Here is a 12,099-nt window from a genome sequence, read left to right as displayed (position 1 = left end):
CCCCCCCCCCCCTCTCTTTCTCTCTTTCTAGCTTTATTATAATCCTTGACACCATTACTTAGTCTTTTAACCGATCGTACAATGAATACATATCTTACAATTTACATAGTTTTTGATATGGAACGATTCCGCTACGAAAATGTGAAGTTTGTAGAATTCTTTGGTAGATTCCGATCGAATCTTTTTCAATCGCGTTTAGAGGATATTTTTCATAGTCATTATTATGCTTTAATTATAAGCATACATAGAAACACGTACCATGATTTGTGTCTACTCTAAGTATCTTCCAGTGAAATCCTTACAACCTCCTTGTCACTCGAAGTCAAATAACTTTTTTCACGTACTGAGTGAATTCTTTTTGTTCTGAACGGTCGAGTGAATATTTCCACTGGAAATTTAACAATGTATCTGATATACTCCACCGCGTGTGATAAGTACAAATTTATTCTAATTCGTTGAAACGCGCGCGTTCGCTTGTATGGATTAGGAAAACTTGAGTTAAACGTCGAATCCTTTAATTTCTTTAGTGTCAGTGTTTTCGTAGTCTCTTTGAGCGAATTTTCTCACTCCAGCTTCCAGTGAAATTTTACTCCGAGAAATGGAACAAATCAGCTTCGCAAATTTACTGCAAACGAGTGTGTGCAAATATTTACTGAAAGCGGGGGGAACATATCTTCGTCGAGAAGAAGTCCCCAGCGCTCTTGAGACTCGCGCTGCAGACCCACGCAAAATAATGTCAATCGTGAGGTATACTTTAAGGCGCCATTGTGCGGTAGCAGAAATGAAAGGCTTCGCCGTAGGACAGACGTGAAGTTCGACGCGGTTCACCGGCCGTTGGCCGCAGGCCTGCGAACGGTCGCACGACTTTTTTGCCGAGCTAATTACTTCGTGCGCGACAATTGCGTCGCGCATGAAAGCGACACCGCCGTGACAAATTGGATTCGTTTGTGATCTTTGGCCGCGCGCGACTCGGTTGAAACCGCTTAAACGCAGCCCGCCGTGGCCTCGCCGCGCCCGGCGAGAATTCCAGTCGCGGGAGAAGTTATTTCGCCAATTAATTTCCAATTTCGCCGATTAATCTCGCCGATAGTCTGGCTCGCGCGAAGCGAACCCGCGAGCCATAATTGCGTTACGGCAGTGCACACACCGGCGGGAATCGTGACGAGTACTTTAAGCGCGCGGGACGATCTTCTGTCCGGCGCAACTGTGAAACTCTCCATTGCCGCGGTCGTTAAAAATTCACTTCGTCAATTAGTCACTTTTAACTAAAATCGTACTCTTATAATTATCGCGAAGCCCGATTCCGATTATCCGATCGGAAGTCCTCGCGTCGTGAGGTAAACTCTCGAAATTTCCCTCAGGGAAATTCGCGCGCGAAATAGAGTCGCGGCCGAATCGCTTGTACCGAGTGAACTCTCCACGCTGATTCGTCAAGCGAATACTTTCATTCGAAATTGATTCTGACGTACACTCGGCTCCGCGAATGCCTTACCGTTCGATAGGTTGACAGATAACCCTCTTTACTGTGGCGCACATGAAACGTCAAGTTGTCAATATACCACGTCTTCTTTGAACACGTTCGCACTTTCTGGACTAATTAACAGTCATGGAGAACGCGTAGTTACACTGACAGGAAAAATATCTAAAAAAATGAAAAATGCTTACGCGCGACGGATACTAATAACATATTTATTTAAATTTGAATTTCTTATGTAAATAGAATAACCACAGTTGCTTTCATGTGTGTATAAAGATTTAAAAAAATATATATTTTCCTATTTGAAAAATAATGATTTTGTATAACTATAAATATGTTATTATACGAAAAAAAAGGTTTGGTTGAATTAACCAAATATTTGATCGAATATGAACGATCCAGAAATTCCGGTTGAAGTAACCCGAATTCTGTTTAAGTGAACAAGACGTTTGGTGGACTTAAACAGAATCGGGTTACTTCAATCGGAATTTCTGGATCGTTCATGTTCGACCAGATATTTGGTTAATTCAACCAAATCTTTTTTTCTGTGTAATACCTGCTGAATAAACATCTTTTATTTTTTAGGATCGGTTGTACCAACTTCTTGGTAAGTTAACTGATAATTAAATTATATGTTTGTCTTTGTTTAAGCTGAAGGAAAAACAAAGACAGATGATTTAACTATCAGTTAACTTACTAAGAAGTTGGCACAACCCGACCCTTGTGGCGAATTCGATTGCAAGCACTAGTGCGTACCAGTCTAAGACAGTGTTTCGTAGTCCGTTCTTACATCTAAAATTGTTTTAAATTTGCCTCCGAATGCTCCGCAACCAGTACAATGATTTGTACAGTACCTGAAAATGAGATAAGACAATTTTAAATATAAGATAAAACTCTATAAATACAAGTAAAATATAAGAACGAACTATGAATCGACCTTACTATGCACTAATGCTTCTAATCGAATTTGACATTAGATATTTTTTCTCTCAGTGTAGACACGAATGCGATCTATCGGTAGATCGATAGAAAAATTAAAAGTTTTTGACCAATCACGTTCGTTTCTCACGCCGCCGCCATGTTGAATCATGGCCGGCAATTGTTGGCGCGTTCGCGACGACACAGAATCGTCGTGTGAAACCGTATTATGTTCGCGCGTATTCACGACATTCGCATTCAAGATCAAGATCATCGTACCGCCCCTCTGACAGAGACGGTCGCCACATCATCCTTCTAACGTCGAGAGAAATATCGTCTTCGATCTATCAATGGTAAAGCATCTCTACATGTGTATTCCATCGTGACAAGAACAGATTCACTCTGATCGACCGATAAATTCACTTGTATCGACATACTCATATCGTCGAATTCACAATATATTCTCCAATTTGAAACATTCACTTTGTGATATTTTCACTACCACTCGGAATGAATCTTCACTCTTTTTCACTTCAACAAATTTAAAGGTTATCTTAACATATATCTAAAATTAAATTTCTTAGTTACACATCTCATAAATCTGTGAAGTGAGGGAAGGGGTGAGCGAATAATAGAAAATTATATATATATATATATATATATATATATATATATATATATAAAACAATATTTTATTTATAGACATATTAAAAATAATTTAACAACAATGAAAACTGCTTACTGCACATAGTAAAAATAGAAATTGCTAAGATAAAACTGTTGTTATCCTTACTGAAATTAAGAAAAGAAGCAATTATATTTAGTAGAGTTGCAAATTTTTTTTAGAAGATTTTTTGTTAGAAAGATTTAAAACATTTTCTAAACCGGGATAAACCAGGACAGTTCAGCCGAATTCACAAATCGACATTCTGGATAGCATTCGAAAAATTCAGGGCAATGGGTGGAAAACTGAGACTATCCCGGATATATATATATACAAATTCTGATTATGTTATCGTCGAAAGCATTCCGAGTGCTAGCCAAGAAAAAATGCCGTTTGAATCCGAAAATGTCGCTACGGGGTCGGGAAGAAGCTATATAATCGCTCAAATTAAACTGCGGGAATTACTCCATCTATTAATCTCCGATATTCCAGCGCACGTGGCTCGCCTATACAGCACCATCCGGAAAATCTACTCGCCATTAGCCGATTGCGGAAATACGGTACGCGCATCTCCAGAGAGAACTTCTTCTTCCCGACCTCATTCGGTGGAAAACCGCGCGCGCGTCGCATTTTAAACTCAACGAGCGCAGCAGTGGGATTGGTTTCGCCAATTAATTCCTAATTCCGGCAATTAATTCCACCGACGGTATCCGCGCATGAAACACGATCCTAATGACATTAGCCGGATGCAGTCGAATGAACTTATCCCGACTAGTCTCGTCTCGTCTCTCGTAATACACGCGCGGTCAAAGACGAATCTCGCCCGTTGACATTGGCTGGAAACGCGATCACGTTCTTCACCCTGAAGAGCAGCACGCGCTCGCTCATAGTTTCCCGTCGCTTTCCGTCTCGCTCTCTTCTCTCGACATTCCACGTCGACCCCTCGATTCAACGCCGCCGGGCTCTCGCAACAATAGATGCGCGTTACGAGCGTTGCATTCTTGCATAACTCCTCCACGAACTCTCGCGCGCTCGCTTCGAAGCGCATAATAATTTCGCGCGGGCCGCACGGTTATTAAGGTTCTTGCTTGCCTGTGATTGCGATTGCGAGTATGAGTGATCGATAATTATTCCTGCTGCCGCAGGAACTACGCCGGGATCGGTAACTTATCCGCGATCCCTTCGGCACCTATACAACCGCACGTCACGTTGTGACACATCCTTCTCTCCTCTCATTGTCTCTCTCTCTCTCTATCGGGCTTTTTACGGGTTATGTTACTTCGGGTCTGTGTCGATGCTCCAGAACTTCAAAGTTTTGGTCGACCTTGTCCGTGCGAAAATGTAGACCGAGACGTAATTGGAGCGCTTGTTTCAGAGACTTGTTTTGAAAGGGACTTTATCCTGAATATGTCAGAAATGTAACGCGCTCAGTTTTCACTTCTTTTTAAGAAGAGCAGACAAAAGAAGATCGAGTCTATTTTGGAATGATACCCTGGGAATTTCTCGTGTAAGAAAACTAAAGTAAAAGTACCAATTCCCATTACCTATACGGGGAAAAATAATTTTGCTCTTTTAGCAAAATCGTCGTTGCTACTGCATATACGAAGTGACATCAAAAAATTTAGTTGTAACTAATTTTATAAATTATTTTCGTTATCAGAGCAGAAGTAATTTCGTTGCCAGGATAGAAAAAATTTGTTGAGTGTATTTGTCCTAAGAATCTTAATTAATTTGCCATTGATGCAAAATAATATATCCTTAGCAAATTTATTTGCTTTCGAAGCAAAAACTGCAACTGCTTATATAAATCCATCATGGTTCTTATAGCAAAATAATTTGTAGATTCAGCATATTATATCCAGCAAATAGTGATTAGTACTCTTAGCAAATATTTTTACTGTTCATATAATAACGAAAAGATTTTGCTAGACCAGCAGAAAATTTGCTGGGCCTGTAAATTATTTTTCTCCGTGCACCTAATTCTGGATATTCTTGTGATCTTTAAATACGAATATTTAAATTTTCAACATAGAATATATTTCTATATATCTTTATATATATATATATATATATATATATATATATATATATATATATTATATTACATTGAAAAAGTTTAAGTATTTGTATTTATACTGATAAAAAAATATTTAAAAATTTATTTTTGAGATAATTTTATTTTTGTGAAGCAAAATTGACTTCTATGACTAAACTTTATATCCCGCAAATAAATATTGAAGTATTTTTGGTTCTCAGTGTAAAAACCAAAGTAATAAGAATATCCAGGATTGGATAGGTATGCGGGCATTGGTACTTTTACCTAACACTAACTGAAAGCGAGTAAAGGGGCTAAGTGTATGCTCGTTAAAATCGTATTAAATATCGTTGCCGCGGTCATGTTACATATTCATTTTAAATTATTTTAAATTATTTTAAATATATCATACATTATTATAATTTTATATTAGTTCGTATGTAATGTGTGATGTGTGTGTATGTGTGTGTGTGTGTGTGTGTGTGTGTGTGTGTGTGTGTGTGTGTGTATATTTGAATGTTTGTATCTCTTGAATCACAATATGCGTTACAGCACATAAAATATTCGTGAGAACAAAATTATGACAATCATACGAAAACGAGCGGAAGTCCTTCGTGGTCGTTGCATCTTCCGTTGACGAGCGTGGCTGATAAGCGAATGTAGAATATGCAATATCCTATCAATGTATTATCATCAATGCGGCCGGCAACGGATCTCGTTTATCGCGCGCGATGTCACGCAAGTCCCGCTTATTTGAAGTCTGTTCTACGATGGAAATAAGCGCCGTGCAATTTCTTACACTATAACGAGATATCTCAACACGTAATTTTTATTTCAAGATTTAGGATATCGCGTGTATGTTATAGATATTTATGTTTGTTTCAAACTTACTACGATATATTATTACGACGAAAAATCCTAAGTACTTTAATAGGGTTTTTGTAGAAACGAAATTCAACGCGAATAGAAACAGCAAACTCGATAACCTACCACAATTATTAAAGCACAAATTTGATCAAACAAATAATACATGCAATATGTATATTAATAATAATAATATAATAATATGTATATTATTAATAATAATAATATGTATATTATTAATAATGTATATTATTAATAATTATAATATCATAAATAATGTACCATTAGTATCATCTATTAATAGACAAAATTTATGCAGTACACTGAAAAAGAATATTTAATATTTATAACTATAATCACATAGAGAAATAATTATTATAAATTATGGTAAAGAAAACTATTATTTTTTTATTAAATGTTACTACAATTTTAGTGATAATAAGCCTTATTATGCATGTTACTACTGCTATTTTCGTGTCAGAGCAACCAGAAAATATGATTTGGGGTCAAAAATAACCATCATTTTAGACTCATCGAGTTTTTTCTCTCTCAGTGTACAACTGCGGACTGTAGGACTTTTGCTTGCCTTTCCTTTTCGCGTTGAATTTCATATTCCCGGCGCTCTGAAATGCAGATAAATCAATCGAGACGCGAAATCAATGAAAACCAATTGGAATTAATTACCGATCCGACTCAGAGACGTATCTTGGAACGAAAGAAAAACAAATGTCGCGCGTCTCGTGTCCAAGGAAAAACACATTTATCGTGCTTGTGCACTTACTTTCCGTAATTACGTAGTGCGCGCGCGCTCGCGTTAAGAAGCATGCTTACTCATGACAAATTAAACAGCTGTTCTATCCCATGCCGCGTTATCGTCGGCCTCGCGCGCGCGTGCGCTACGCCGCAGCTTCCCTTCACATCGTTAAAACGGTATATTACTATCGCGAGCTTGTCGCAATTAGAGGTGAAGGAAAAAGAACTCGACGATGCTTATTGGGAAATCAACCAGCTAGAAGAGGCGAATCGCGAAGCAGCGATCGAAACGAATTCCCGCCGAGTGATGGGAACGACGACGTCGTTCACTCACCATTATTTCTCTTCCCGTGCATCTCGCGCTGCTGTCCCACGACTCTAAGAATTGCCCGACAAATTTCGAATCCATCATTGCTCACACACATTCTCGCGACTCCATTAAGAAACTAACGACGAAACTATTCTCTAAATTTCTCGGAGTGAAATTCCATCCAAATAGTAGAGTAACAGCCGACTCGCCGCTCCAATTCTAGTATGACTTTTTGCTTATAGAGAAGAAAAATTTGGTTGAATAAATCAGATGTTTTGATTAATCATTTTGAAAAATCTTATTAACTTGAACAGAATTGTGATAACTTGAACCAGAATTCTGATCTAGAGTAAATTCTCCACTATGAATCGTTGTGTGAATATTTTTATTCAAATGGTTTCATTGAGGAGTGGATCTAATGTGCACAGGTCGGCATAATAATCTTAACACGTGAAGTTACTTCTAAAGCGCACAGAATGGGTTTATTTTCCATAAGAGAAACTGTAGAATGACATAATTGTTTATATGTTAAGATTATCATATACTGATCTGTGCGCTCCACTGTACAGAAATAAATTCGCTCTCATATGATTCCAAGTAGTAGTAATTTTATTATCGCTTCCAGCAAATTTTTGGCCATTTTAGGTTCTGAGAAATTTAAAGAATAGTGACCAATTCGTCTACCATTTACCATTCATTAGTACTTCGTGCCGATTTCTATTACCAACTATCTGCTTTCTTTTGTTATCGATATAATGATGTAGATATTTCGATGCAAAATATTGCATATTTCTATCATTACTATACTTACAGCTCTTCGGAGCGTTTACTCAAGTCTATATTTATGCATGACACTACATGTGACACATTCCCGAGATCCTGCGGGTTCTGAGGACTGAGAGACTCTGTCGGGGCCACGAAATTTCCAAATGAAACGGTCGAGCCGAACGACTGCGCAACGAGGCGCGGCCGATCCTATCGAGTGACTTTTATTAAACTTATCGAGAGGCCATCGAACCATCCTCCGACCCACCATTGTACTGGCTGCGCTCTTTAAGCTGGTCGCACTTACACACGCAAACGCCCGCACGCACTCCTACATCATCAGCGGGTCAGGTTGACACAGTTACTCGGGCGAGTGTATCAGAGTTAAGATAACGAAAGGCGAGTTGTCGACGCAATAACCACTTGACGCTTCCCTTCCATTCGCGCAGGAAGGAAGTTGATAGAGAGAGAGAGAGAGGGAGAGAGAGAAGGACAGAGAAAGAGAAACGACGCTCTGCATATCAATTCGTATGCGTTTCGTCTCGCGCACGTGTAAATGCACGTTGACCTGTTAACGCGAAACACGCGCCTCAGTCATCTTTCGCTTTCACATCGACAGATGCACGGCTGAAACCCGTCAGGAAGCAATCGGCCCGTCAAAATACGGAATGTGTGTTATTCGTGGCGCAAAAAATTTCGCGCGAAATCGATTCGAAGCGTGAAAAAGTCACGGTCTGAGATAAGCGACAGGTTGTAGCACATTAAATTTATGCACTGAGAAAGAGATCCATCAGAACAACTCGAATCGAATTAAATAAATTCAACTTCAGGGTCGTATATGACGAACCAGCTGCCCTGATTCTTTCGGCAAGATTTTCATGTTTTCTTAAACACTTATTTATGTGAAGCCAATTACGTTTCGATTTCGTCGTTAATTAGTTTAGTTGATTAAATTTTATAATTCAAATTTCTACACTTAAAGAAAAAATATCTAAGAAACAAAAAAATATTTATTTTGTGTGTACTGATAAAACGTATTTACTTATAGTACACTGTAAAAACTGATTAAATTTAACACATTTTATGTGTCCCAAATCATCCACTCTCATTTATGTGTAAATTTAACACAAAACAAATGTATTAAAAAGTAACATGCATAATATGGAAAAAATTAACACAAGAATTTAACACTTGAATACCGTTAGGAATCACATGTTGTGTTAAATTGACATATTTAATATATCACAGACATAGATTAAGTCAATTTAACATTTTCATTTCATCAAAACCGTAGATTAATACTTCTCTCAAATGTTAAATTAACGTTTTATTTTAGTTAATTTAACATTATACATATGTCAATTTAAACTGTGATTCCTGACGGTATTCAAGTGTTAAATTCTTGTGTTAATTTTTTACCGTGTTTATTATTATACGTGTTACTTTTTACCACATTTGTTTTATATTAAATTTACACATAAATGAGAGTGGATGATTTGGGACACATGAAATGTTAAATTTAACACATTAGTTTTTACAATGTAATACATATATTTTTTCGCAGAAAAGAAATATTTTTTAAATAAAAAAACAATATATTTTCTTAAAACCTCAGCTTTTCTACCACGAAGACGATTATTTATTATATTAAAAAAGAAATCCAGATTTAATTGGAAATATATTATTGATACTCACGGGAAAATTTGTTTAAAATTTTTTTCAGATATTTTTCCTCTCAACGTATGCGTCAGATCTGATTTATCGATCTGACTCGATTTTTACTCAATTCCACTTACAGTTTGTACAACAACATTTTTGTCACCCCAAAATGTAGTTTCTTTTACTCGGTCTTTTTTTCCAGTTACACGAATGAATTCGCGCTTTATGCATTATTTTAACCTGATGTACACGCGAGAAAATATTACTTTAATTTGCGCGCGAATTCGTACATCTTCACGATCTGACAGAACGTGTGAGAGGTTCAGCATCCGGGATCTTTGAGCGAACGTTATATGTTAATCATTACGTGTAACAACCACAACAAAGGCGGAGATAAAGAAATTACGTGCTTGAGCATCGCATTCATCGTACTTGGAATTTGTCACGGTCACGAGCACGCACAATGACGTGGAATGCGACGCGTAAACTTAATTATTCGGCAGTTTAAACCTAATTTGCGCGCGCATCCGTAATATCGTGCAACGTTATATTCGTTTAACGTGCGACCGCAGAGCAACGTTAACATTGTTACTATCGGTTGTCGGGATATTTCACCGCGAAAATGATCGATTAACGCTAAATATCGCGCGTCCGTGATATTTCACTTTTTTTTCAAACGCGTTTTCACTCATGTTTTTCAAGTGCGGCATGTGACCTCAGCAGCATCGGTATTTTTAACATTACATATTCGCACGTTTCGCCACCCACCGTCGTTACTGCCGCGTCTCGTGCTCGCCGGATTTCCCGATTATCGTCCCGAGCGATGCATCGTGGGCGAGACCGCCCGGTACTACGATATGATGACGCAAAGGCGAAAGTAAAATAGAGCTGGACGAGAAATCCGCGATTTACTTCTCGTTTATGCAATCCCCGAGGCAATCGAGCCCGTCAGCGCGCGGCAAAAGTGATTAAAGCCATTATCTCCCTTCCTCTGCCTCCCTGGAAATTTTATCCCAGTTCCTCTGCGCCCTTTAACGCGCCCGTCATGCGCCGCCTCTGTGCACGGTTACTATACTGCCATTATTATTATCGAGGTGTCGTCTGCAGCTCCGCTTCGTCGCGCCGATACTCTTCAGCATCAGTTATTGATTACTCATTATCACGGTGGATTATATACAGGAACGTCGCTTTACGTGTCGCAAACCGTACTTGCCAAAGCGAAACAAAGCGCGTTTGCTGCTGGTGTTCCGACGTAGTCCTCCTCCGCGAGAAACACATTCCTCCGGATCGCTTTTTTAACGCAATTTTACTCTCTCGTCGTGTTGTTTCAAATGTTTTATTTACGGTCACCGCTCGACGGTTGTTATCAGCCGCGTTTGTCACGTTGCTTTATCGTGGAAAAGTCGTATCGCGCATGATCGCGAGCGCAATGTCAAGGGCGGGGCCCTTCGAGGCATCTCACCGCGCCTGCTTTCCGCTCGCGCCTGCTCGACACATTGACTCTGGGCGCGTGTGCGTGAGAGCGTGTGTGGGCCCGGGAACGGTAATTGTGGTTAATTTAACGACGGTCAAAGCAGTCACTGCCTGTCCTTACAGGCCAGTTTACGCGGCCGACTCCCGAGCGCCGGCCGCAGCGTTCGCGCGCGCGCCTCGAAAATCTGCTCTCGTCTCTCTCGTCGAGGAATCGTCACCGATCGCGAATTCAGTGCCGCCCGTTATAATTGAAGGGGTCCTCATAATGTCGGATCAGGGCTGCGAACTCTGGAAAAAAATGCGTTCGACAAAATCGAATCTGAGTGACTGATTACTGATTGATTGATTAGTTCTTTCGATTGGTTGCGACAGCTGTTCTCGGAAACGAGATTGAAACAGACGCATCTGGGAGATGAAGTGTGGGCTAACGTGAAGAAAGTGTATGTGTGTGTGTTCCTCGAAATTGATGAATAATTGAAGGGAACGGGAGGAAAGTCTGTAGACGAATAAGCTCAGTAATTTTAGTTTCTCGTATACTGGGAGAAAAAATATCTGAGGAATAAGATATATTTATTCTAATATGTGGGTACTAATAACGCGCGAGCGCGTATCTACTTCAAATCTAAATTCTTTCTTTTGTCCGAACCATTTGCCTCCGTGAAAACCGACGGAGTTTTGGGAAAATATATATTTCCTTGTTTTTGTAAAAGAAACTTTTTCCCAAAGTAAAGATATGTATATTAGTACGAATAAAAATGTTAAAAATAAGAGATATATATCCGTCGAATATACATCTCTTATTTTTAACATTTTTCTTTCTCTCAGTGCTCGCATTGTTCTATTAGGCGGGGTTAATAGGGAACACTCGGTAAAAAAAAAGATTTGTTAATATTATATATTAGTAATAATACATATAGATATATATATATATATATATATATATAATATATATATATATATATATATATATATATATATATATATATATATATATAATATATATATATATATATATATATATATATATATATATATATATATATATAATATATATATATATATATATATATATATATATATATATATATATATATATAATATATATATATATATATATATATATATATATATATATATATATATATATAATATATATATATATATATATATATATATATATA

General features: G+C 38.0%; 1 protein-coding gene across 3 annotated transcripts in view; it reads left to right on the top strand.

Annotated features, from left to right (window-relative positions):
* Window positions 1-12,099, top strand: part of LOC116847000 (SLIT-ROBO Rho GTPase-activating protein 1-like) — a 101,823-nt gene that overhangs the window by 41,158 nt on the left and 48,566 nt on the right. The window contains exon 1 of one of the 3 annotated variants that reach the window (XM_032821537.1): window positions 10,897-11,358. The exons of the other annotated variants lie outside the window; for them this stretch is intronic. The gene's annotated coding sequence lies outside the window, so the exon portion shown is untranslated. Of the gene's footprint in view, window positions 1-10,896; window positions 11,359-12,099 lie in introns of those variants that run through there. 3 annotated transcript variants of the gene reach the window in all.

This window comes from Odontomachus brunneus, unplaced genomic scaffold (assembly GCF_010583005.1).
Source record: "Odontomachus brunneus isolate Ranch 3 - 2012 unplaced genomic scaffold, Obru_v1 Obru_scaffold_072, whole genome shotgun sequence".
Lineage (NCBI taxonomy): Eukaryota > Metazoa > Arthropoda > Insecta > Hymenoptera > Formicidae > Odontomachus > Odontomachus brunneus.
This window is presented reverse-complemented; position numbering and strand designations above follow the sequence as displayed.